Source organism: Rhinopithecus bieti, unplaced genomic scaffold (genome assembly GCF_001698545.2).
Source record: "Rhinopithecus bieti isolate Rb0 unplaced genomic scaffold, ASM169854v2 scaffold_7414, whole genome shotgun sequence".
Taxonomy (NCBI): Eukaryota; Metazoa; Chordata; class Mammalia; order Primates; family Cercopithecidae; genus Rhinopithecus; species Rhinopithecus bieti.
The window spans coordinates 3,194,457-3,220,663 of NW_016806087.1; the positions used below are offsets into that span (position 1 = coordinate 3,194,457).

General features: G+C 44.9%; 1 protein-coding gene and 1 long non-coding RNA gene across 11 annotated transcripts in view; one reads left to right on the top strand and one right to left on the bottom strand.

Annotated features, from left to right (window-relative positions):
* Positions 1-26,207, bottom strand: part of ATXN7L1 (ataxin 7 like 1) — a 282,375-nt gene that overhangs the window by 210,211 nt on the left and 45,957 nt on the right. The gene's annotated exons all lie outside the window — the stretch shown is intronic.
* On the top strand, positions 334-22,007 carry LOC108531298 (uncharacterized). Of its 2 annotated transcripts, none has more exons than XR_001886127.1 (4): positions 334-481; positions 10,012-10,154; positions 18,194-18,364; positions 21,430-22,007. It is a non-coding gene; the product is annotated as an uncharacterized LOC108531298 (long non-coding RNA). The 2 variants fall into 2 exon arrangements; XR_001886126.1 differs by lacking the exon at positions 334-481 and adding an exon at positions 2,740-3,001.

A 26,207-nucleotide genomic window follows, 5' to 3' on the forward strand; every position in this document is an offset into this window, starting at 1 on the left:
AAGTCTGCTGAATCTTAACTGTTAGGACACTGTGCCTTTTTAAAGAGGAGGGCAGCTGGGAGAAAGGGAGACAGGCAGGCAGGGAAGTAACAAGATCTCTGAGGTCAGTTATGAATAAATACCCGTGGTGTAGCATTTACCAAATGTCCAAGAACCAATAAAGAACAGAAGCTCCTGTCTACAATGAGGATCAGCTAGGACAACAACATACACACTTAACACAATGAACGAGCCGGACAGCAGAGTGAGCTGATGTAATAAAGGGCTAACTTGAGCCAGACAGTTAAGAGAATGGGATGGCATAAAGTGACATGATTAAACAGGCAGAAAGGGCAAAGCATGCTAGAGGAGGGAGCCATGAGCTCTGGCTAAGGTGCCAAGGGCTTTCTCTATAAGAGGCCTTCCTGGGGGCGGGTGAGAGCTTGCCATGGGCCTTAGTGCTGTAGGGTGGGAAGGAGAACGCCAGCTGCTCCAGGATTTGGTAAGTTGGATATGCAGGAAGTTCAGGGGGCTGGCAGCTAGTGGCACCTGTGCCAATGGGGAACCTGGGGTGACTCAGTGTGGGAAACAAGAGGTTGTTGGTCTCACCCACTGCCCTCATCTACTCACTCATTTATTCAACACTTATTTATTGTCATTGACTATATGCCAGACACTGGGGTACAGAGAAATGAATGTGATGATTTATGGCCTCAAGGAGCTCACAGATCATGAAAGGAGACAGGCCGAGACTCACAAGCCCACAGTACACTTGGCAAGTGATAAACAGGACGTGTGTGTGGCTCATGCTGCGGCAGAGGGCAGGGAGAGCTTCACCAGGATGACCCCAGAGTAGGTTCCTGACAGATGAGCATAAGCTTCCAGGCAGTCACAGGGGGAGGAGTAGCCCAGGTTGTGGGAATAGCAAGAGCAAATGCAGTGCAGTGAGACGTGCTGGCCTGGTGAGGGTGCCACAGGTGGGTGAGTGTAGCAGGGAATGAGGATGCTGGGGGGAAGGGCAGGAGATAAGGCCAGAGAGGTGCGAGGCAGGGTTTTACCAGGTGCTCATGAGTATGAGAGAGAGAATGCAGAGAGCAGTGATTGGGTGCTTGTTTTGGAAGCAATGCTGAGCTTGCTGGAACATGCCTGGAGGTGAGAGGGCTGCTGCAGGGTCTAGGGATGCAGGGACAGAGAGGATGCAGGACCTGAGAGACATTTATTTTGAACTGACCACTGTGGGAAATGACTTAGAGCTTTCTGGCTTGGCTTACTGGGAACAGGGGAAGACAGATGGGAATGCAGGTTACATGGTGCTAGAGACAGAACTGCATCCCCCTGGACTCACGTGCTGAGGCCCTAGCCCCCAGTGAGGTGGTATTAGGAGATGGGACTTCTGGGGAATGATGAGGTTTACATGGGGACCTGAAAGGGGAGCTCCATGATGGGATTAGTGCCCTTGTAAGGAGAGGAAGAGACCCAGGGCTCTCTCTGCCCAGAGAGCACCCGTCCACTCGCCACGCGGGCACCCTGATCGTGGGTGTCAGCCTCCAAAACTGTGAGAAAGAAATCTCTGTTGTTTAAGCCACCCAGGCTATGGTACTTTCTTATAGCAGCCCGAGCAGACTGAGGACATATGGGGAAGAGAGCTTTGTTTTGCAGCCTACTGAGTGTGAGAAACTGATCTGCAGTCCAAGAGGCAAGCTGGGGCCAGAGAGACAGAGTGGGGACATCATGAGCAGGAGGGGGCCGAGCTGGGGTTGTGCAGAGTCTCCCTGTGAAACAGTGTTGTCTGACAACAGGGTTAAGGCTAGAATTTGGGGAACACCAATAAATAACAAGAAGATGAGAGGAGGGAAGGGGCCAGTGAAGGAAGCTGAGAGGAACGTTCGCAGAGGTAAGAGGTGAGTCAGGAGGAAGTGTCCAGGAGGACCCAGCAACAGAGTCAAAGGCACAGAGAAGCCACGTGGGAAGCACTGCAGTGTCCGACGCCTCTGACAAGGAGTGAAAGCTCTGGGGAAAAAATAGGGTGTGGAAGTCAACTGGCAGTTGCTCTGGGGGATGTACAACCAAGAAAGGGTGACTTGTTTCAATTTTAAACAACAAATATGTGAACGGGGCTTTAGTCTGCAAGAAGCCAGCAGAGCCTTATTTTCCCTTTTGCCATCTTCACCTGGCCTCCTGGGCCAGGGCACACTGCCATCCAGGGGTCCAGCCAAGCTTCCTGTGCATGGATGACCACCTGTTGTCCCAGGAGTTAGCACTGTCTAACTTCCCAGCATAGCTGCCTTTCTGCTGCCCCACCACAATGCCAGCTACATTGGGAGCTGACCACATGCCACACACCCTGCTTCACAAACACCAGTTAGTGTCCTGAAGAACCTCACGAGGGAGACTTGACCAGACCCAGCTTAGAGGTGAAGAACCCAGGCTTTAGAGAAGTCAAGTCACCTGCCCGATGTCACACTGCTGGTCAACGCTGCGCAGAATTTGAACACCGTGTGTCAAACTCCACTGTGCTTCCCTACCTCAAAAGAGCCTTTCATTTCTTCCTTGAAAGAGCCGCCCCACACTGACACAAACCCATGCAGGGTGAGAACAGGACACGCCTTCTCATGCGGCACTCCTGGGTAGACTGTTGCAGGGATGGTCCCCCAGTTGTTTACACCTTCCTATCTTCACACCCTTGGGTGCCCTCTTCTCACATTGATTCTGGGCTCAGTCACATGACATACTTTGGCCAACAGACCATCAGCAAATGTGACAGATACTTATAAAATACTTCTGCACTGGGTTTGTGTGCCCTCTCTTGTTCTCCTTGGAACCCTCATGTGGAAAGCCCGGGCTGGGCTGCAGTAGCATGCACGGACCCACACGGAGCACGAGTGAGCTGTTCCTGCCCAGACCTCTCCAGATCCAGCAGCCTCCTAACCACCAGACAGGCGAGGGAGGGCCTCTCTGCCCATCCAGCCCGGGTTGTGCTATCCACACCAGAAGAAACACCCAGAAGACCCACAGGATCATAGTAAGTAACGTTTACTGTCTGAAGCCATCAAGTTTTGGGGTGGTTTGTTGCATAGCAAAAGCTAACTGATCCGAGTCCTTAAAGAAGGCCCAAGCCAGCATCTCCTTCTAGCTTGGAAGCACTGGAGGATAATTCTTGGATCTCTAGTGTCCACAGACTCTTTCTGCAATGTCAGAACCACCCAAGAATACAGCACTGTCCTTGGCCTGGAGGGTCACTGTGCTCCTAGAGAGTGGCAAAAGGAAGAGGCCTTTATATACCTTCTCCCCGGGACACACAAGGACCTGCAGGCAGCCCTGGTGGGTGCCAGGTTACTTAGGGACAAGGTGACAGTGGCATGCTCTTGCCATATTGTCCCCAGCCGAGTGTTTTTCCACTGATGCGAAAGGAAAAGATAATTTCTCTAGTAAGCTCTACTGCAAAGGCTCCGAGGCAGCATTTCATCAAAGGGTGCTGGGGAGCACTGGGGAGACAGCAAAACCCAGCAACTTCCAGCTCCACTCAGCAAGGAGCTTGCTGCTTGCTGCTTCCATTTCCAGAGAGGTGGAAAAATGAATGAGCACTCAGGAAAGCCAACCTGATCAGCGGCACTTTGACAAGATGACAAAATTGCTCCCTCCTCCAGTCCAAACCCACTCTTTGTGGTGAACTATTATGGGAAGGAAGCATCAACTAATTAGAAGCATCTCTGGGACATGAGAAAAATCAGCACCTAAAATGCCTAAGCAGAGAGAATTCCTTGTTAAGAAAAGAGAAAACAAAACAAGAAACTGCTAGGATGTCACTTAGCCCAAGCATATATATAAAGGGAGGAGGAGATAAGAATTAATTGGGACAGGAGCTTCTACTCAAGTGACATAAAAGACACAATTATTTTTGCTGCTTTTACAGATCAAGTGCCCCTTCCAGGTGGGGATAGAGCCCTGGCACCACCCACCATTTTGAAAAATGACTTTCAGTCTTTGGTAGTTCTAATGAAGCTTGAAATTAAGATGGTTCTTTTGTTTACTCCCCGTTTGGGAAGCTCTAGCCACCTATCAAAAACACCACTGTCTGGATTATTTATTTCTCATTGCCCAACCTATGGGGCATAGAAGAGTTTTATGAAGTCAACATGTGAGGCGTTTCTCCCAAGGAAGGGTGGATGCACCTCCCCATATTGCAGAGCACTTTTATACTATGGTCCTTTGATAATCTGGATTTTCACAGACAGGACTGATGCCTGACTTGGAGCAGGGCAAAGAGCCCTGGAAGTCAGAGGTTTCATTCTTGTCACCCTCTTTCATTAGCAAGCTGCGAGCACTTGGGTAAGTCCCTTAACCTTGATAAAATTCAGTAAAACAAAGGGTTAGTGACTAATATATTACATCCTTTTTAAAAAACAAGTTGTGGTTTAAAGAGCCCCACATAACATGAGATCTACCCTCTTAACACATTTGTGAGTGTACAGTACAGTATGGTTAACCATAAGCACACTGTTGTAAAGCAGATCTCTAGAATTCACTCAGCTTGCACAACTGAAACTCCACACCCACTGAGCAGCAACCCCACTTCTTCCTTCCTCCGGCCCCTGGCACTCAACTATTCTATGCTCTGCTTCTACGAGTCAACTATCTTAGATACCTCGTATCAGTGGAATCAGGCAGTATTGGTCCTTCATGACTGGCTTATTTCATTGACATAGTGTCCTTGAGGTTCAAATATATATTCTTACAATGATACTGACATGGTACTCACTGTTTCCATGGTAAGTGGTTACATATATTAACTTACTTAGCCCTCACAGAAACCCTTCGAGGTAAGGTAGCATGATTATCTCCTTTTGATAGATGAGGAAACTGAGGCACAGGGAGGTGAAGTGAGGTGCCTATGCTTACCTGCTATGTGAGTGGCTCCAGACTCCTTTACCCACCCCCCCCAAGACAGGGTCTCACTCTGTTGCCCAGGCTGGAGTATATTTATGCTATCATAGCTCACTGTAGCTTTGACCTCCTGGGCTCAAGTGATCCTCCCAACTCAGCCTCCCGAGTAGCTGGGACAAAAGGCACATGCCACCACATCCACCTAATTTAAAAAAATTTTTTGTAGAGACGAGGTCTGACTATGTTGCCCAGGCTGGCCTCGAACTCCTGGACTCAAACGATCCTCCAGCCTTGGCCTCCCAAAGTGCTGGGATTACAGGTGTGAGCCACCACACCCAGCCCAGACTCCATCTCTTGAACATAACACCATGTTCTTTCTGTACAGTTTAAAATTTCTATTTTAGCAAGTAGGCTCACAGAGATACTGAAGTCACTGAGGATGATGGCAAAAGACGGGGCAGGGAGGATAAACGAGATGTGATGTCAGAGAGGTCTACCCTTGCGTAGTTCAAAGTGGTCTTTCACAGCAGCCAGAGGATGGCCTTGGAGCCAGGGAGACCTGGGCCCAGTCCTGGCTCTCCCTTGCTCTCGGTACTTGGGAAACACCAGTGACCAAAACTGACAAGCCCCTTGCCTTGTATACATCACATGCTAACGGGTGAGACAAACAACAAACAATACATATTCCCCACAATGTCTGGTACAGAAAGGGGAATGTGTTACTAAAAAAAAACACTGGAGCTGGGAAGGCTGGGTGGGAAGGCTGGCTGGAATTGTAAAAAGGGTGCCACTGAGAAGGTGATATCTGAGCAGACTAGAATAAGGTGAGAAGGTAGATTGTGAGGCTGGAGCACATCTAGGGGATGGTGTTCTGTACAGAGGGAAGAGCTAGCACAAAGGTGCAGAGAAGGGGAGAGTCTAGGACATATGAGGGAGAGCAAAGAAGCTAGCCTGTGTGCAGGAGCCAACACAAGCCAGCGTAGAGGGCACTGAAGCCAGGGATGGCATGGGGGCGGCAGAAAGGCTGTAGCAGTGACTCTGAGTGGTGTGGGAAGCTGTGCAGGCTTTTGAGCAGAGGAGTGACATGAACTGATACTTGGCTTTTATAGTAATTTAGGTGATGGTGGCTCAGATCAGGGCAGCAGAAGTGGAGGTGGGGGAAGCAGTTGGTTTTGAACCTAACCTGTTTCCTGGTGGACTAGATGTGGACGGGAGAAAAAGATGGGAGTCAAGGATGATGCCAACAGTTCCATCCAAAGCAACTGAAGAATGAAGTGGCTATCAGTTAACTTAGAAAGGCTGCAGATGAAGGAAGTTGCGGGGTCCCTGAAAAGACATGGTGAAGTCCTATCCCCAGTACCTATGAATGTGGTCTTACTTGGAAACAAGGTCTCTGCAGAAGTGATCAAGTTAAGATGAGGTCATTAGGGTGGGCTTTAATGCAATATGACTGGTGTCCTTATAAGATGAGGAGAAGAGACACAGACAGGCCTGGAGATGATGTGACGGTGCACAGGGAGAACACTGCGCAATAAAGGAGGCAGAGCCGGGAGTGACACAGCTACAAGACATGGAAAGCCAAGTATGGCCAGCCACACTGGAAGCAAAGAGGAAGGCATGCAACATATTCTGCCCTGGAAGCTTCAGAGAGAGTGCAGCCCTACCAACACCTTGACTTTGGACTTTTGGTCTCCAGAACTGAGAGAGAAAGAATTTCTGTTATTTTAAGTCATCTAGTTTGTGGTACTTTGTTGTGGCGGCCCTAGCAAACTATTACAGGGGGTAATTTAACAATTCAGTTTTTCACATGTTAAATGCTGGAGATGTCAAGCAGATGGTGGGACATCTGAGTCCTGAGTTCAGGAGAAAAGCCCAGGCTGCTGACAGGAGTCTGGGACATGTATGTAAATAGAATGCATTTATAGCCATGGGGCTGGATGAGGGCAGCAAGGAATAAAAGTATATATGGGAAGAGAAGAGGGCCAAGGACTGAGCCTGGGGCTCTCCAAAACTGAGACTGGGAGAAGCAGGAACTAGCAAAGGACTCTGTGTTGGAGCAACCCAGGAGGTAGGAGGAAACCAAGAGTGCCGCGTCCTGGGGCCTGCATTTCTCCCCTGGCCCCACAGCTCCTGGTGGGCCAAGGCCTGCCTGCTGACCTACCTCAGCCACCTCTCCTCTTTCCCTCACAGGCTAAGTCCCAGACAGCTCACTGAACAGACCACTCTAAATGGCCCCCACACCTTGTCTTCAGACAAACTGTCTCCTCCGCCAGCTGCCCCTTTCCCTCCTGTTTTCTGGGTCTCAGCCTAAGAGCTCCCCTGCCCTGTGAATGCTTTGGACCACCCCAGGCACAGGGAGGCACCCTGCTCCCTTCTCAAGCCCCACTGGATGCTATCCTTGCCTCAACCTTAGTGCTCATCTCCTATCCTGGGGTTGATGGGGATGTCTGTCTCTGTACACAACCAGTTCCCTGGCACACAGCAGGCCTGCAGTAAGCATTTGCTGAAACTGATGAATCCAAACACAGATGGCTGAAATGGGCCTCATAATACGGGTTATGTTAATAACCCATATTAACACTAAGTTTGGAGTCAATGAAAACACATGAACTTTAAAAGTAAGGTTTCTTAAGTTATATCTCACCTTCTTGTACCTGTTCAGTTGATTTCCAAGTCTCAAGAATAGTAGTCTACATATATTCCTGTTAAACTTTTAGATCTTGAGAGATGTAACTTAGACTAGCAAGATATTTGGGTCTTGATTCCGTCAGTTTCCATACTAGTTTTCAGGCTTAGCTTTCTGTTCTCCACCAACTTTACTGAGCACATCATCAACATCTTTACTCGAGTCCTTAATATGAAACGAAGCAGGACAGGGGCAGGAAAGAAGTCTGTAACATTTCCCTACAGTTGTCCCTCTGGCTCAGTTACGTCCCACTCACTGCACAGATATTTACTAAGCACTGACTGTGGCATTGCTCTAGGTGTCAGGAATTCATCAGTGATAAACAAAGATCTAGCTGGGCACGGTGGCTCACATCTGTAATCCCAGCACTCTGGGAGGCTGAGGCGGGCGGGTCACTTGAGCCCAGAAGTTCAGGACCAGCCTGGACAACATGATGAAACTCTGTCTCTAGAAAAACCACAAAAATTTATCTGGGCATGGCACACACTGTGGTCCTAGCTACTTGGGAGGCTGAGGTGGGGGATCATCTAAGCCTGGAAGGTCGAGGCTACAGTGAGCTGTGATTGCACCCCTGCACTCCAGCCTGGGTGACAGAGTGAGACTCTGTCTCAAAAACAAGACAAAACCAAACCGAACCAAACCAAACTAAACCAACCCACCACCAAAACAAAGATCCCTTATCTCACTGACTTCTCCACAGATACCGCCTTTCAACCTGTTAAGAATTTACCTACTTGTATGACTTCATGTGGATTCCATCTTTTCCACATACATGACAGACTTTTGCCAAATGCTTTGTTAAAACCAGAGACACTATATCTATAATATTCCCTGGCCTCCCAGCCCAGGAGAAAAGGAGATGGGATTTCTCTGGTGTACACAGTTCTTAGTAAACCCAGGTTGGCTCCTGGTGTTCACTATCTTTTTTTCTAGTATTCACGATCTATAATTTTAACAATGCACACTAGACTCTTCCTTTATCTGTAAATTCTGAAACTAAGTTTTTTTTTTTTTCCCCTTTTCTGGAAACCAGAAAATCATTTGGCCACTTTCTGTTTTTTGGGACGTCTCCTTTTCTAACTCTGCTAAGCTTACCAAAAGCAATTTTCTCTTTCTCTCTCTCTTTTTCCCCCCAGTATCCTAGGATGTCATTATCCGAACCTGAATTCTGAACTTGAGATAGCTGGGTGTTTTCTGATAATTTCTCCATCTATCCTGGACTCCAATTTCCTCCCACCAGTATGAGTCCCACCCTTCCGAGGCTCAAATCTTTCTTTTTAATGCCCCTCTAGCCTCAATCCTCTCTTCCTCTCTTCTTCCATTTCACCTTACACAAAAGCTGTCCTTCCAGAGGAGACGTCATCCTCAGGAAATCAGTCTAATAAAACCAGCTTCACAGCAGTCCCCATTCTCTGTAGGGTCCCACATCCATCAGGTGCTCCGACCCTGCCCTTCAGGATGTATCCTCTCTACCTGAGGACCATCCAGTGTTTTCTCTCACTCAGCCTCCAACTGTGATCCCAATGCCAGCAGCTGTGCTGATGGACCCCCTGAAACTGACCTGGCAATTCACTATCCTCACCTCAGTGAGCTTTTAAAAACTCAATAAACTTTATCTTTGCCCCGCCTCCTACCACTTGAAGCTTTGGTGGCAATGATGATTGTGATGATGATGAAGATGTTGAAGAAGGGGATGGGGAGAAGCGAGAGAAACTATCAATTCAGTGTTTTCCAGCAGGATTTTTTTTTTTTCCCCAGGGTCTATGTCTGAGGAATAGGAAAGCTAGGATGCTTATATACATTAGCATAACTATTGGATTATATTTACATATTTAGGTTATTAATAGGTACTTTATGATTACTTGACTTTCAGGCAGTTGCTTTTTGTTTTTAGTTTTTTCTTCTACTTCTTAATTCCTTCCTCATTAGAGGGGCTTATTGACTCCAATGCTTAGAAATCCTTTAAAATACATGTGAGGAAGAATTATGTATGTGAAAGGAGGGAAGAAGAGTCAGAAAGGGGATTGACAGAGTTGCAAAATACTTGCAGAATTTAAAAGATAACATTTTAAGTTGTCTCTCACTCCTCATGGCTAAACATTCAGAAAAGATACAGAAAATCTCATGTACAAATAAATTCTTTAAACAAGAAGAGAATGTTCTGAATGGCTTCCTCCTGGGGCTTTGTATTTATTACTTGGTTTCACAGAAATTGCCAGTCTAGAACAATCAGTTCATAGGACTGCTACAAAGTATCATTTACTATTTACTGGAAACATATAAGAAATGGAACTGCTGCTAAGACAGGGTGGGGGGCAGTGGATGGGACTGGTCCTTTCTGGGGAGGGGGACCCACAATGCTCTCCTATTCCTCTGTCCCCTCCTCAGTTTTTGCCTCTTCAGGGAAAAGATGTGAAACCACTCTTACATGTATATAAAGGTGTTCATTTCCTCTCTCTCAGACATTCTGAAAACTGCTTACTTGTGCCTGAAGAACCAGGTATTCTGGAGTGAAGAGGGGGAGAAGTACCAGGTGCAAGACCATCTGAGAGTCAGAAATCATTGAAATCTCACATTTGCATTTTGTGCTTGGCTCTAGGAAAAGGTATGTACACTGCAGGCTGACTTTCTACCTTATAATAAGAGTTGTGTGATTCTGAAACCCCTAAATGTTCTACACTGAGATCACTTAGCTTTTTAAAAAAATGATAAAGAGGATATCTCATAAACTTCCAGAGAGAAAAACAGGTTGCATCAAGGACTCAGAACGGCACTGGGCTTTTCATTAGTAACACCAGAAGCTGGAAGGCAGTGAAGTGTTAGCTTCAAAAGTTGGAGGGGAAATTATTTTCAGCTGAAAACTCTATACCCAACTAACATTATTCAGACTGAGGGAAGGACAAAGGCACTTTCAGACCCACATGACATTAAAAACTTTGCCTCCCAGGCACTTTCTCAGGAAGCTGTCAGAAGATGTACTCTCCCCTAAAATGGAAAAACTAAAAAGTAGGAAGAAATAGGTCCAAGAAAAACAGGGATCTAAGCCTCAGAGGCACAGCGAAAGGAAGTCCCTGCATGATGCTCGGCAACCTGGCTAGGGAATGACAAGTCTAGACTGGAGCAGGAGGTGGAGGATTCGGGAGTTGGGGACCGAGAGTTCACAGGATGCTTGTGAGCGTTTGGCAGATGCCACTGGTAGGTATTTGGGAGAATGTGCAATAGGTATCTCATAGAAAAAGCAGTCTTTTAAGGGCGATTATTAACTAAAAGAAAAACAAAAAGTTATATAAGAAAGGAAACCGAATCCCAGTACAATAGTTGGCTCCTTAGTGAATAATATTTAAATCACCATCATACTGTAAACACTGACCATGAATTTTGCCCACCTGTATAGCTTTACTGGGAGGATGGGGAGGAGAAGTGAGGGTGGGTGGTACAAGAGGGTCAAATTCTTCTAATGGGAAGTCAGTAGATAGTGTTTAAAACTAATAAATCAGGAACGCAGTCTAAGCATCTAATTTAGAGGGGTCAACACCAGAAAAAATAACAAAAAGATTTTAAAGAGGTTGTTCTGGGGAGAGGGTCTGGAGGCCGGGGAGAATCTGAGAAGGGCACTGGCTGAATTTTAAACTGCTTTTAGAAAACTCTGATAGAAAACAATTTAAGGATGCACTGCCTTGAGATTTTTATATACACTAGCTTTTAATAGGAGAAATGGGGTGACAAAGCAACTCAAAATGAGAGGTTAGGGTGGAGGAGGAAAAAGAGGGAAGTACTGCAAAATTCTCAGTGTGAAATGGTTCCGATTCAGAACTAATAAATGTGATTTTCCTGCTGCTGAAAACTTCCAAGCACAGCACTCCTGCAATGCTCCCTTCCCCGCAGCCCTCAGGGAAGGGGCCCAGCTGCCAAGAAGTTTCCCAACATCGCTGCCACCCTCACCGTACCTGTTCCTGGCCCAAGTGGAGGCCCCAGTGGGAAACATGTGTGCTGTCTCACTTTCAGTTGGGAGCTGGAATGTTCTGGAAGGTTTGTTCCTATGCGGGACAAGCCAAGAACTCCAAGGAGTTCTAAGCTAAGTTCTCTAAGCCGAGAACCCTGCAGAGCGCGGGGAGCACAGTGAGATGCAGCTGATGACAGCTGTCACAAACATTGACCACTGAATTTAGAAAACAGGGGGAACAGGCATGGGTCACTTATCAGTACTTTACCCCAGCGGGCGGGGTTCTGGTGAAAGTAGTCAAGGAGGGGAAGCTCAGCAAAGAGGATACAAAGGATATTTTATTTAACCAAGAGCTTCTCCTCAAGGGCTGTAGACATAAAAAGGCAACATTTTCCCAGCAGACTAGGAAAGTGTTAAATTATACTGGTGTTTACTCTCTCATTTCCAAGGCCTGGGAGCGGATGGGATATTTATTTTTATTATCTCTCTGATGTGTTTAGAGACCCTAATGAGGGCAGAAAGTAAACAAACATTTGATTGAAAACAGAGATGTCAATGTGCACCCTCTATCTATTGTTGATACAGGAGAAAGCAATTTCAATAAGATTGAAACAATTAGACTTGAAGATTGCTGTATGCAAACCACATGAAAATGGAAGCCTACTGCTCAGTGTGTAGAAAAAAATAAACCACTGTCTGTTGGTGGTTTTTTCTTCTGATTATATTAAAGTAAATGCTTGCATGTTATATTTACTGAAGTTGAAAACTGTACTGAGGTTATGTAAGAGAATATTCCTATTCTTAGGACACATACACTGAAGTAATTGGTAAAATACCACGAAGAATGTAACTTGCCCTCAAATGGTTCAGAAAAATATTATGTGCGACTATTAAAAATATATCTGGATCGGTCTGTCTCTCTCCCATTGCCTATCCCCAAGAAACAGAAGGACAAAGCAAATGGAGTAAAATGTTAACAACAGTTGGGCCAGGGCACTGGCTCACACCTATAATCCCAGCACTTTGGGAGGCTGAGGCTGGAGCAACATTCAAGGCCAGGAATTCGGATCAGCCTGGGCAACACAGCAAGACCTCTATCCGCCTCCCCCCCACCCAAAAAATTAAAAAATTAGCTGACGCAGTGGTATACACTTGCAGTCTCAGCTACTCCGGAGGCTGACGTGAAAGAATTGCTTGAGCCAGGAGTTCCAGGTTACAGTGAGCTATGACTGTGCCCCTGCACTCTAGCCTGGGCAACACAGCAAGACCCTGTTTCAATAAATAAATGTTGAATTTGGGTACAGGCTATAGAATGTTCTTTGTGCTATTCTTATTTTGATGTTTTGGAAATTTGAAATTATTTCCAAATAAGTTAAAAGTCATATAAAATCAAATGAAGCTGTAAGAAAATCACTGAGGTTTCACAAGCATTCCAAAAGCATCCTGGTGAGTGCTGGATACCAGACTCTCAATTTAACAAGCTGCCCGGGCTAAAATCCTTGTCTTTTTAAATTAAAAAAATTTTTTTTGAGATGGGGGTCTCACTCTGTTGCCCAGGCTGGAGTGCAGTGGAGAGATCTCAGCTCACTGCAACCTCTGCTTCCTGGGCTTAAACAATCCTCCTGCCTCAGCCTCCTGAGTGGCTGGGGCTACAGGCATGTGCCACCACGCCCAGCTAATTTTTGTATTTTTTGTAGGGATGGGTTTTTGCCATGCTGGTCAGGGATCCTCATAGGATCCTCCTGCCTCAGCCTCCCAAAGTGCTGGGATTACAGCATGCGAGCCCCCACTCCCAGCCCCTTGTCTTTTGAAATAGATTTAGAATCAGTAAAACAGTGTTAGGATGTTCAAGGTGAAAGCAAACGAGTCTTTCAGGGTTTAACTCTGTAATGGCCCAAATTCAAGGCTGAATGATCAGCTGTCCTAACACAGCTTTGGTTTAAAAGAAAGGAACCATCTAGCTGTCTTACCAACTTAAGATAATTCAGAAAAGGAGGTCCCCAAAAGTTTGGGCACTACTGGGTAAGTCTGCAGGCTCCAAAGATGCAGTATGCATTGAAGCTGGCATGTACTAGGATAAAGCTATATAAAAATGCATAATGTACCCAGGGAAAATGCTTTACCTAAAAACTGGGGTACCAGAACCACTCAGGACCCCAAAACACTGCAGCTGGAAAAGATTATGACTCTATCCCTTGTTGTTAAACACATGGGGACAGCTAATCTATCCATTGGATTTTTTTTTTTTTTAAGTTCTAGGGTACATGTCCACAACGTGCAGGTTTGATACATAGGTATATATGTGCCATGTTGGTTTGATGCACCCATCAACTCATCATTTACATTAGGTATTTCTCCCAATGCTATCCCTCCCCCAGCCCCCGACAGGCCCCGGTGTGTGATGTTCTCCACCCTGTGTCCAAGTGATCTCATTGTTCAATTCCCATCTATGAGTGAGAACATGCAGTGTTTGGTTTTCTGTCCTTGTGATAGTTTGCTGAGAATTATGGTTTCCTACCCATTGGATTTAATTCAATTTTTAAATTTCAGGATCAAAGTTACTCTTGCGGGGAGGGGCTCAGTCACTGGGAGGGGTTCACAAATGGCATCTTGGTGACCCTACAAAGGGTGATGGCCTCATATGAGTTTGTACATTTGTTTTATGAAGCTTTCTGTATCCGGGTTGGCTATGTAACAAAAAATTTGTATATGCTGGATATTTAACAATAAAAAAAGTTTAAAATTAGAGCAAAGCAAATTGCATTAACTTGTGTTTGGGATTAAAAAAAAAAGTATCCTTTCCCAGGGGACTGCTGAAGACGACAGAGGGGCAGGTCCTGGTGCTCGATGGTCGAGGGCATCTCCTGGGCCGCCTGGTGGCCATTGTGGCTAAGTAGGTACCGCTAGGCCGGAAGGTGGAGGTCGTGAGCTGTGAGGGCATCAACATTTCTGGCTATTTCTACAGCAGCAAGTTTACCTGGCCTTCCTCCGCAAGCGGATGAACACCAACCCTGCTCGAGGCCCCTACCACTTCCCGAGGCCCCGACCACTTCCGGGCCTCTATCCGCACCTTCCGGCGGACCTCGAGGCATGCTGTCCCTCGAGACCAAGCGAGGCCGGGCTGCCCTGGATCCCCTTAAGCTGTTTGAGGCATCCCACTGCCCGATGACAACAAAAAGCGGAGGGTGGTTCCTGCTGCCCTCAAGGTCATGCATCTGAAGCCTGCATGAAAGTTTGCCTACATGGGGCACCTGGCTCACGAGGTTGGCTATAAGTACCAGGTAGTGGCAGCCACCCTGAAGAAGAGGAAGGAGAGAGCCAAGATGCACTATCGGAAGAAGAAACAGCTCACGAGGCTATGGAAACAGGGTGAAAAGAACGTGGAAAAGAAAACTGACAAATACACAGAGGCTCACAAAATCCATGAACTCCTGGTCTGAGCCCAGTAAAGACTGTTTATTCCTAAAAAAAAAAAGTGTGTGCCTCATTCAGATGTCCTCCACCCCATCTGATCCTAATGCCTGTAGGTCACAGCAATAGAAGCAAAGCCTTTCAAACTAATATTCAAGAAAATCATCAAAGTGTACCTATCACCAGGAAGTCATATTCGCCTGCCTTGGCCTCCCAAACTGCTGGGATTACAGGCGTGAGCCATGGTGCTTGGCCGGGTTGGGTTTTTTAAATTGCATATTTCCCTCCATGTCCTTGGAAGACTCAGTTATAATAAACCAACATATCTCATGTTGAAATGTGTTTCCCAATGTTGAAGGTGGGTCCTATTAAGAGGTGATGAGATCATGGGGGTGGATCCATCATGAATGGTTTAGCACCATCCCCTTGGTGATAAGTGAGTTATTGCTCAGTTCATGCGAGATCTGGTTGTTTAAAAGTCTGGGACCTACCCTCCACCCCCTTGCTCCCACACTCGCCATGTGACATGCCTGTTCCTGCTTTGGCTTCAGCCATGATTGTAAGCTTCTTGAGGCTTTCACCAGATGCTAAGCAGGTGTGTTGGTGCCATGCTTCCTATACAGCCTGCAGAACCATGAGCCAATGAAACCTCTGTTTTTTTTTTTTTTGTTGTTGTTGTTGTTGTTTGAGATGGAGTTTTGCTCTTGTTGCCCAGGCTGGCGTGCAATGGCGTGATCTCGGCTCAGTGCAACCTCCGCCTCCCGGGTTCAAGCGATTCTCCTGCCTCAGTCTCCTGAGTAGCTTTGATTACAGGCATGTGCCACCACGCCCGGCTAATTTTGTATTTTTAGTAGAGACGGGGTTTCTCCGTGTTGGTCAGGCTGGTCTTGAACTCCCAACCTCAGGTGATCCACCTGCCTCGGCCTCCCGAAGTGTTGCGACTACAGGCGTGAGCCACTGCACCTGGCTGAAACCTCTGTTTTTATAAATTACCAAGTCTCAGTTATTCCTTTATAGTCATGCAAAAAAACTGATTAACACACACCTGCTGCTGCTGCTGCTGCTGCTTTAAGATCCTGTGCAGTGAGTCTGGGTTTCTAACCTCAAGAGAGTGGCTAGCACAGGAGATTGCTAGTCTCCTTCCAATTTTGTCCTGTTAAATGGCATAGAAGATTGGTTATATGGATATCAGAGAGAGGAGTCACTAACAAAGATGAAAATGTAGAACTCATTTGATAGGTGGAAGAGTAGGGTGGTTTCTGGTATAGGTTTTGGAGACGGCAATCTGAATTTGAATTGTGGCTCCACCATGATTGTGAGCAAGCTATTTAACCTCTCTCACCTTCAGTTTCTTTAACCGCAAAATGGAAATGGAAACAGTGAGGATTAAATGGGATCTCACATGGCACAGACTGGTATAAAGCAAGTGCGCAGTACAGTTAACTGTGATTATTGCTCCTGTGCTCACAATACTTCCTTTAACTGGTGCTTGGAACATCTTATTTTTCCCTTGCATAATTAATCCTCTACTTTGGCTGATGCCAGAAATGCAGTTTTGCTATATGGTGACATTGCACATACTCCAAGTGTGTAAGCCCCAGACACCTTTCAGTGACACTGCTGTGGGGCTTAGTGACTTGCCACCAGGCAGCCCACATAATTGTCTTGCTGAAGTTATAGAGCCCTTCCCTATTCTTCAGCTGGACACACTGAAATTCTTCGAGTCTCAGGAACAACATTGCTGCTTCTCAACAATAGATTTACTTTCTCAAAATCCATAATGTCAGCTGGGCGCAGTGGCACACAGCTGTAGCTCCAGCTACTTGGGAGGCTGATGTGGGAGGATTGCTTGAGCCCAGGAGTTTAAGGCAGCCTAGGCAACACAGCAAGACTCTGTCTCCAAAAATAAACCCATAACATCTATAGTGTGGACAACATAACACCCTTGGAGCTGTAGGGAGAAAGGTGCTCTCCTGTGAATGGAGAGGATGGTACTGACTAGCTGCAGAATTTGGGCTTGGGTTGCTTTATTGGTTTTGTTTCTCTTTCTAAGTAAGGATGAGAGACTTTCACTGCTTCACTTGTCCACCTTCGCATCATTACTTCTTATGACCCACAGGAAGGATATCTAGGGTAAAAGAATAAACTCAGGGAGAAGTTACTGGCTGGGGCATGGAGGTGACTAATTGGTCACACAATTGAGTTTGCATGTTGAGTGCTGAGTGCCTTGCAGTTTATAAAACACCTTCAGAGCCCATTTCATTCTCACAGCCACCCTATGATGAGGAAGCCAGGGAAATTGTAGTATTTTTATTACCACTTTATAAATGAGGAAACTGAGGCTTAGAATTAAGTAGCTTGTCCAGTATCTCATAGCTAAGCAATGGCGGATGGTATGACCAAGTCCTCATTTCCATCCTCCCAGTGAGTTGTTTCTAAGTGAGCTTTATACGCCCAAGATCATCTATTAGGATGGGGAAACATATTAAAACGTCTCGTTCTAGTTATTTTAGCTTGCCTTTTAACTTTTAAATTTTGTTTCATAGTATCAGTAATGTATTAGACTAGTATGTGCATGTAATTTATAATTAAATACACATGCTTTTGGGTTCCAGCTCCAAAAAATTATACTGATAAGGGTGCATGATTAAAATAGCTTGGAAGCCACAGTTCTAAGGAGGAGTCTTGCTAATACTGGAGATTAACAGATCCTCTGGCCCTTTATCTTTTTTTTATTTTTTATTTTTTGCTATTATTACTTTTGGTCAGGAACTTTTATTGGTCTGTGTTCTTCAGATTACACCACAATATTGTGAAGTGGTAATCCTGATTTTCTAGAGTAGCAGAAGGTGTTTTCTATCTCCTACAAAGTCTAAGGCTGACATGAATCATCTTTTGTTGAAAGGCTGTTCCGGTGCTTTGCAAACATGATGGCTCCCAGCTCATACAGCAGAGGCAACCCCATTTCCGTATCATTTGTGGTCACTTACAAATAGCAAAGGTTCAAGTAAGCATATGGGTTCCTAGGTGTCTGCACCTTGGTTCCTGAATCATAACAGGCCCAAGCTTCTCTTTATAGGTTTATGTTACTAACTAGACTTGCTACTCTGTGGCATTCAAGAGCATGGTACTTCCAATAAACACTATATTGGAAGGAATTATTGTCTGATTTGTTCATTGCTCCATCCTCAGCAGTGCCTGGAACCCACTTGGTTCCACTGTCTGTTGTCTGGCTGAATGAATGGTGGATTAATGGTTACTCCTCAATTTTATCTTTTCTCTTGACCAAGGCACCCCTAAAATGACAGTAAAGAAGTGAAAAAGAGTGCAAAGACAATGGAAATGGGAGATATCAGCAAACAAGCACATGTTTTTGGAAGACAGGTGAGGAGTGATTGCTGACTGGGCAGAGTGGAGGAAACAGTGACCTGTGTGTCTACAGAAAGGAGTATGGATGTGAAGTGAGTATATCTGCCTGGGATATAACCCTTGGGAGGCCTGGGAGCTGCAGGCACTGTATACTTCAGATGGCTGGGATGATGTGAGGGGAGACTGCTTGAGAGTCTGAAGGTTTGTTTACTGGAGAAAAGGGTTAGAAGAGGATCCAGACCAGGGGACAGGAGGCATGGTGAAGTGATGGGGTGACGGGAAGGCTAAACAGAGAAGATGGACTGAGGGTGGCCACTCTCATGGCGTGATGCCTTCGGGCCTCTGCCTCCATCTGCTCTTAGAGCATGCTCTGGGCAGGAAAAGGGATAATTCATCTCTGAAAAAACAGAGAGGAATTCTTTTAAGAAAAGGCCTCCACATGCTGACAACGGAAAATTCTCTAAAGAAATGATGAGTTTGCAATGTAATCCCCCTATACAATGGGCCACCAGTAAAAAGCTCCACTGAAACACCCTGAACCTCCAAGCCGCTTGTAGTGCCTCACTCTTAAATATGAATGGCCAAGGATCACCAGACATTTAAAGAAAGCACCCACCTAAAAGAGACTGAGACACAATGACCAGGAATAGAGGAATACAGAAGCTACACGACGAGTAGAAGAGAACTTCAAAAACACTTATTAATGTCCTCAGAGAGAGAAAAACCAAAACCAGGATGCGATGGTAAGAGAAAAAGCAGAAAACAATCAAGAGCTCTTGGAAATTGAAAATATGATAGGGTGAGATAAAAAAATCTTATTAGAAGGCTTACAAGAGCCTTCAAAAAAGAAAACAAAAGCAAACAGAAAGTAGAAACTGATAAGAGTTTTATAATCCATAAGGTCCAATATCTGACAAAAGGAATTCTAGAAAGGAGAACCAAGTAAATGGGGAGGAAGAAATTAAAACAAAACACCACCAGTACAAGAACATTTACCAGAATTGAAGAATATGCATTTCCAAATTAAAAGGGCCCACCAGTGGAGCGCCCAACCCAAAGAAAGAAAAAAAGACCTCCATGGGCGTGAACCCGGGAGGCGGAGCTTTGCAGTGAGCTGAGATTGCACCACTGCACTCCAGCCTGGGTGAGAGAGCGAGACTTCCTCTCAAAAAACAAAAACAAACAAACAAACAAAAACCTCCATGGCACATTATTGAGTAATTTCAGATCAACAATGATACAGCGAAGATCCTATAAGCTTTCAGAGAGCAAAAGAGGTCTCACGCAGGACTGGCATCTCATATTAAGAGTGACACTAGAGCCAGAGGACAATACAATGGCTTTAAAATCCCGAGGGAAAATTATTTCCAACTTTGAATGTTCTGTAGCCACCAAATTACTAATCAAGTCTGAGGACAGATCCAAGACATTTCCATATTTTGACAACTCAAAAAATTTACCTTTTATGTAGGATGCCCCGGAAGAGTAGTCCTAGCAAAAGAGGGAGTAAATTGAGCAGGAGGAAGACAGGCTTCCAGTCAGTGGACTTCCCAAGACAATGGAGAGGGAAGCCATTGTCACAGAGCAGCAGCACAGCAGGCTGAGGGTCTAATGGGCTCCAGAAAATACAGGGGAATTGATGGGTTTATCCAGTGTGTCTGACCAGCTGGGCAAAAAATAGTGACAAGATATATCCAATCTAGTGGGCAAAATTAAGGATAAACATATAGGTAAGAATACAAGTAAAAACCATGAGGCAATAATTTTAGGGCAAGCAAAAACCTACATACGAGAGGAAGTGGAATTGCCAGTATTACCTAATACGAAGACAGAGTCAATAAGCATGTTTTAAGACACAAGGAAATAAATACTCCTTGGCTTTGTAAGTGAACAGTATAGATGCCTCTCACTATTCAAATACTTAGCCTTCATCCTTTAGAAGGGAACAGATTTGGATACTTTTCTGGAAGTTGTTCCTCATCATTTGAAATTCCACTACTCACATCTGAAACCCAGAAACCAAATAAATTTGGATGTACAGTGTCTCTCATTTTCTGAGCTTGTTATCTGACTTAGAAACTGGATAGATTCAGATACTTGATATTTACAAGCTTGATGTAACCACATACCTTCACTGAGGATGGAGAAGCCTTAGGGAAGGGATGGAGGAAGGAAAGCGGGTGGAGATGTGTGACAGCCAAACCCTACTCTACATGATGGAAGGTTCAGAGATCACCTAAATACCTAAAACCGATAAATGCAGAAGACTCATATGCATACACTTCATAGAGATACGAAGTAAATACTAGAAGAAACAGCTAAAAGAGTGAAAAGTCGTTGCCTCTAGGGAGACAGGATTAGCAGTGGGTAGAGACAGGGCAAGGGACTGCCATTGGATTAAGTTTTTAGTACAACTTGGCTTTTAAACTGTACATGTATTACTTTGGGGGAAAAAAGCACATAAAAACTTTAATAAGAACACTAGCCTGGAGAACTGTGTTCTGTCTCAATGTCTGTCACCAGCCAACTGTGTTTGGTTGAGCAAGACACTTTGATCTCCAGGTCTCAGTTGCTTCATCTATAAAACAAGGAGTTGGAGTCCTTCCCAGCTGTCCAATTCTATGACTGCATGGTTCTAATGTGCAAATTTGGGTTCTCTGCCAATGTTGGTGGTGTCATCCAAGCTTGAATTACTGGGTTGTAATATTATTTAGCATTGTGCTAAGAAAATAGCATTTTATTACATAGATATATATCTATAAAATGGAGACATCTGGAAAAATGTGCAATAAGAGAGTCTTGTGATTTGCGAGAGAAACAGAGGAATGTATATTGTGACTATTTTGCAGAAGAGTGCGATATAGAAGAAAACACAGGATCATCAAAGAAGATAACACAACATGGCCACCAAGAAACAAACAAAGCAATAATAATCAAACAGACAAGGAGGGTTACACCCAGACCAGGTCTAAATGAGACAGAGGCTGGGGAATAGAGAAATAGGACCTTCCCATGGTATTTATACAGGTGAACAGAGAAGTCTGAATGGTAGATGATTCTGGCAAAAGCTTGAGACTGGGGATGAAAAATGATGAGAAAGATAGAAGCTGTAATATTTTACAAGAGACTTACAAATATTTTACCTTTGGGGATATAGAAGGAAGAGCTGATAGGGTTTGCCATCGAGGACGAAGATATGAAAAAGACATAAGACAGCAGGGACCACCTGAACTACTGGTGTCCAGGAAGCACAACATCTCAGAGTGAGGCAACCTTGGATTCTACTCCAACCTGTGTTTAATGTATGCAGAAAGGAAGGTGAGATTGAAAAGGAAAGGATGGGGACTCTGTCTTTGCTGACATAAGCAAGCTCTGGGTCAAGAATACAGAAAAAAATCTGACAGTCAAAGTGTCATCCATATTTGCTGAAATTGACTTCTCTTGTTGGATTTGGAACCTCTTTCCAAAACAAACAGCAAACTTCCTTTAGATCCAGGCAGTAAAATTCATTTTTATATCATTCATTAAACATTTAAACCATTCACTTAAAAAAAGAACAAACATTTTGATTGTGGTAAAATAAACCACTCATTCTTATGGACACGGTACTCTTTCATGTCTTTAGGAGAATAACAGCAAAGGTTTATTGAGTACTTACAGTTCAGAGACCATTCTAAAAGCTTTATGCAAAATATAGTTGACCCTTGAACACCATGGGTTTGAATTGCATGGGTTCACTTATACACCAAAGTTTTTCAACCAAATGAGGTTGAAAATACAGTATTTGTGAGACACGAAACTCGCCTGCACAGAAGGCTGACTTTTCATATATTCGGGTTCCGCAAGGCCGATTGAGGGATGTGAGTAAGCACGGATTTTGGTATACCCAGGGGTCCTGGAACCAATTCCCCATGTATACTAAGGATGACTGTATCTTGTTTAATTTTTTCAATAACCCTATGAAGTAGCTACTATAGATCCACAATCCCTTATCCAAAGCTCTTGGGCTTACTGGTTTTCCCAATTTGAATTTATCAGGTTTTATTTAGTAAGGTCATATGGTGTACATTATATAACACCAGAGCAGTCAGGGGCTGCATCCTATAATCAGAAACACTAACATTTCTGCAGTGAAACATAGGAATAATCATACTAATTTGGATAAAGTGCATAATAAATAGTCATATGTCAGTTCAGGGCAGACTTTGATGCCACATTAGTGTGCCTCAAATTTAGGGGAAAAAAACCCAACTTTGTTTTCAGAGTGCTTGAAATGCATTCTTCAGAAATGCAGATCAGAATTTTTATCCCTATTTGATAGATGGGAAAACCAAGGCACAAAAAAATTACATAACTTGCCCAAGGGTCAGGGATTGACCCAGGCAGTGTGGCCCCAAACCTAGGTTCTTAACTGCCCTGGCCATATTGCTTCCTTCTATGTGGCTCAACAGTTTAGGGTTGGGTGTAGATGGCATAAATTACATTTTTACCACGCAAGTAGTTAAGCAAGCTGGTATTCAGAACAACACAGAGTCCTGCTGATATGGAAGAGAGCCAGGTGACATCAACGCTTCCCATCCCTGAAGGACAGGGAGAATGACCTGGAGGAAGCCCAAGGCGTGGAGTTGTCCATAGCAGATCTTGAACCAGAAAGGCTCCAGGCACACACAGCATCTTGGAAAGGGGCTGTGCTTGCTTTTAATCCCATGGGATGAGGAAAATACAACAAAGTCCCAGATAAACCAGGTAAATATGGCCAGTGAGACTGGTGAATATGAATGTAAGAACTGAGAAGACAACAAAGAGAAATAATGACTACTGTTTATCAAACACATACTCTTTGCCAACTACTGTACTAAGCACTTTGTAAGCAATATCATGTTTTTTCCATGCAAAAAGTTTCTGAGGGAGAAACCATTATTATTCTCATTTTGTAGAAGAGGCTGAAGCTAAATGCACACAGTCCACAGTTTGTTGGAGGCAGAGCTTAAGGGGAAGAAAGAGCTGGTGGGAGAAAAAGTACAGGGTTTGGAAGCTAGAAACTTCACTGAGTGAGATGAGAGCTGTGAGCACTGACAATTTCTAAAGAAGCAATACATGGACTCCACCAGCAAGGGTATTCATGGCTTATGCAATGAGAGCTATTTTCTATGAAGATACTTCTCAAATTATGTCTTCATGGGATAATGCCTTTGACAGGGTAAATGAAAAGTAAGTTTAAATACTAGATAAGCAGTCTTATTTGCTTTTTCACTAGGGAAGATAAGCAAATATGTAGCTCCCAATCTCCAACTTGGAGAAGGCAATCAATACATTTGACAGGCTGCTCAGTCCTCAAATAGTGAAGTGAAAAAACAGCCATTTCCGGGCCAGGCGCTGTGGCTCACGCCTATAATCCCAGCACTTTGGGAGGCCGAGGCGGGTGGATCACTTGAGGTCAGGAGTTCGAGACCAGCCTAGCCAATATGGTAAAACTCCATCTCTACTAAAAATACAAAAAAAAAAAAAAAAAAATTATCCAGGCGTGGTGGCATATGCCTGTAGTCCCAGCTACTCGGGAGGCTAAGGCAGGAGAATCGCTTGAACTTGGGAAGTGGAGGTTGCAGTGAGCTGAGATCATGCCATTGCACTTACTGCACTCCAGCCTAGGTAACAGAGTGAGACTTTGTCTCAAAAAACAAACAAACAACAACAACAACAACAAACCAGCCATTTCCCACTCAGAAAGCTCCTATGGGCCAGCATGGAGGAAGGAGGGGAAATATTGGTGCAATTTTATGGTAATTTATTTAATGTAATTAACAGCTACAAAACTCCCACAAATATACACTCATTGAGAAGATCCACACTGCTGCCAGTGTCCTTATCTTCAACTTAACCAAAATCATAGATTTCAGCATGTATTATCAAAATGCGTTTACTAAGGCTACTTCCAAAGACAGAGGAGAAAACATAAAACTTCCTTTTCGAACTGGCCAAAGACAGAGTGCTGTTTACATTCCGAGCAAAATCACAAGCACTTAACAACTGGATGTTACTATGACCTTACAAGGACCTTCTCTGGAAAGAAGAGGTTGAAAAGAAAACAGTAGTTGTTGCAAACTGGGCTAATCAGGTTTTCTAAAACATTCCCTGCAGGAAAGTTGTTGCGGGGCTCAAAGCTTGCCCTTTGGGAGCAAGGCTTCTAAGTAGGCAGTAACAAGAAGGCTCCTTGTCACTGGGGACAAACCAAGTGCCTCACTCAAAGTTACTGGTGGCAGATGCTATCCCCGGTGGTAGATGTTATCCCATCCCCCGACAGCCCCATTTTAAAGATGAGGACAAGAAGGCCCTGGGAGGTTCAGTCATTTATCCTACTAGGTCACGTCAAGTATAGGAGGCAGATCCAGAAATGACTTGGAGGTCTGTCCCTATAACTGGAGCCTCTATGACAGAGCTGGAAGAGGGGCTGGAGTCTTTTTTCTTTTTTTTTTTTTTTTTGAGATGGAGTCTTGCTCTGTCGCCCAGGCTGGAGTGCAGTGGCGCGATCTCGGCTCACTGCAAGCTCCACCTCCCGGGTTCACGCCATTCTCCTGCCTCAGCCTGCCGAGTAGCTGGGACTACAGGCACCCGCCACCATGCCCGGCTAATTTTTTGTATTTTAGTAGAGACGGGGTTTCACCATGTTAGCCAGGATGGTCTCGATCTGCTGACCTTGTGATCCGCCCACCTCAGCCTCCCAAAGTGCTGGGATTACAGGCGTGAGCCACTGTGCCCGGCCGGGGCTGGATTCTTTATTTCACTTCATCCTACTCTTCAACTTGAGCAGGGGTTCTGTGTTTATCTGTTTCACTGACTGGGATGTGGCTTAAGATTTTCATTGGAAAATGATCCTATCCTTCAAACAACAATATCGACAACAAAGACAACAGTTTTGAAAACCACTGCCCCATACCTGTGACTAAAAGAGTTTTTAATTCCCCCTCCCGCCCGGCCCTGCCCCATGGCGGGTGTGGGGTATGGCCATTGATGACTGTGGAAGAGGATAAGATGTCACTGTGTAGGAAATGTTATACATACCTAACGTGTGATTTGGCAGTGGAAGATAACATCTGAGTCATCAAGCACCCCCACATCAAAACAGTAAATCAAAAGCAAATGATGTGGGAAAACAAATTCCTGTATTCTTACAGAGTCTGTGTTGGGAGGATTCCCATCCCAGGGCTCTTAACCCATAAATCAACAAATCTCTCTCTCCTCTAAGAGGCAGCTAGTAGCAACATTCCCGCTTCCGTTTCTCTGCCAGGAAAGGGAGATTAGGACAGTGCCTGCTATGCCTGGGACCCCAGCTGCAAAGAGTGTTTTACTTCTGCAGAGCAGTAAACATTTGAAAAGGCAAGGTTCACAGAGCTGTCCTATTGAGACTTTAGAGACATCTTCAAGTCCAGTGCTTCTCAATCTGTGTTCCCAGGAGCCCTGGGATGCCTCGGAAGTATCTCAGTTCACTCTGGGGGCATCTGCCCCTTCTTCAACCACAACAGTTCCTCTTTCTGTGTTTTATACAAAGGGCTTTGTGTAAAGTTTGGTTAATGAATGAAGTGCTCCAGTCCACCTTTACCATAGATAGGGTGACTGGGGCCCAGAGAGCAAAAGTAAGTTGTGCAGTGCACACACTCGTTAGTGAACAAGCTCCACCCTGCCTGACCAATGCCTGCCCTTTATGCTACCCTGATTGCACAAAGAATTCTACTTCAAAATAGCTGAATAAATGCAAATGCCATGTCGTCTCTTCACTGCAGTGAGAAAGGCTGAAAGCACATTAGGCTTATTCAGGAGGTCTCCTAAATTGCTCTGGGAAAACCCTGGGAGATTTAAAATGCCTAGAAAGCAATTTGTTGTAACAGCACTTCCAAATTTCCAATTTCCAACTCTGTGGGCTGAGCTGGGCAACAGGTG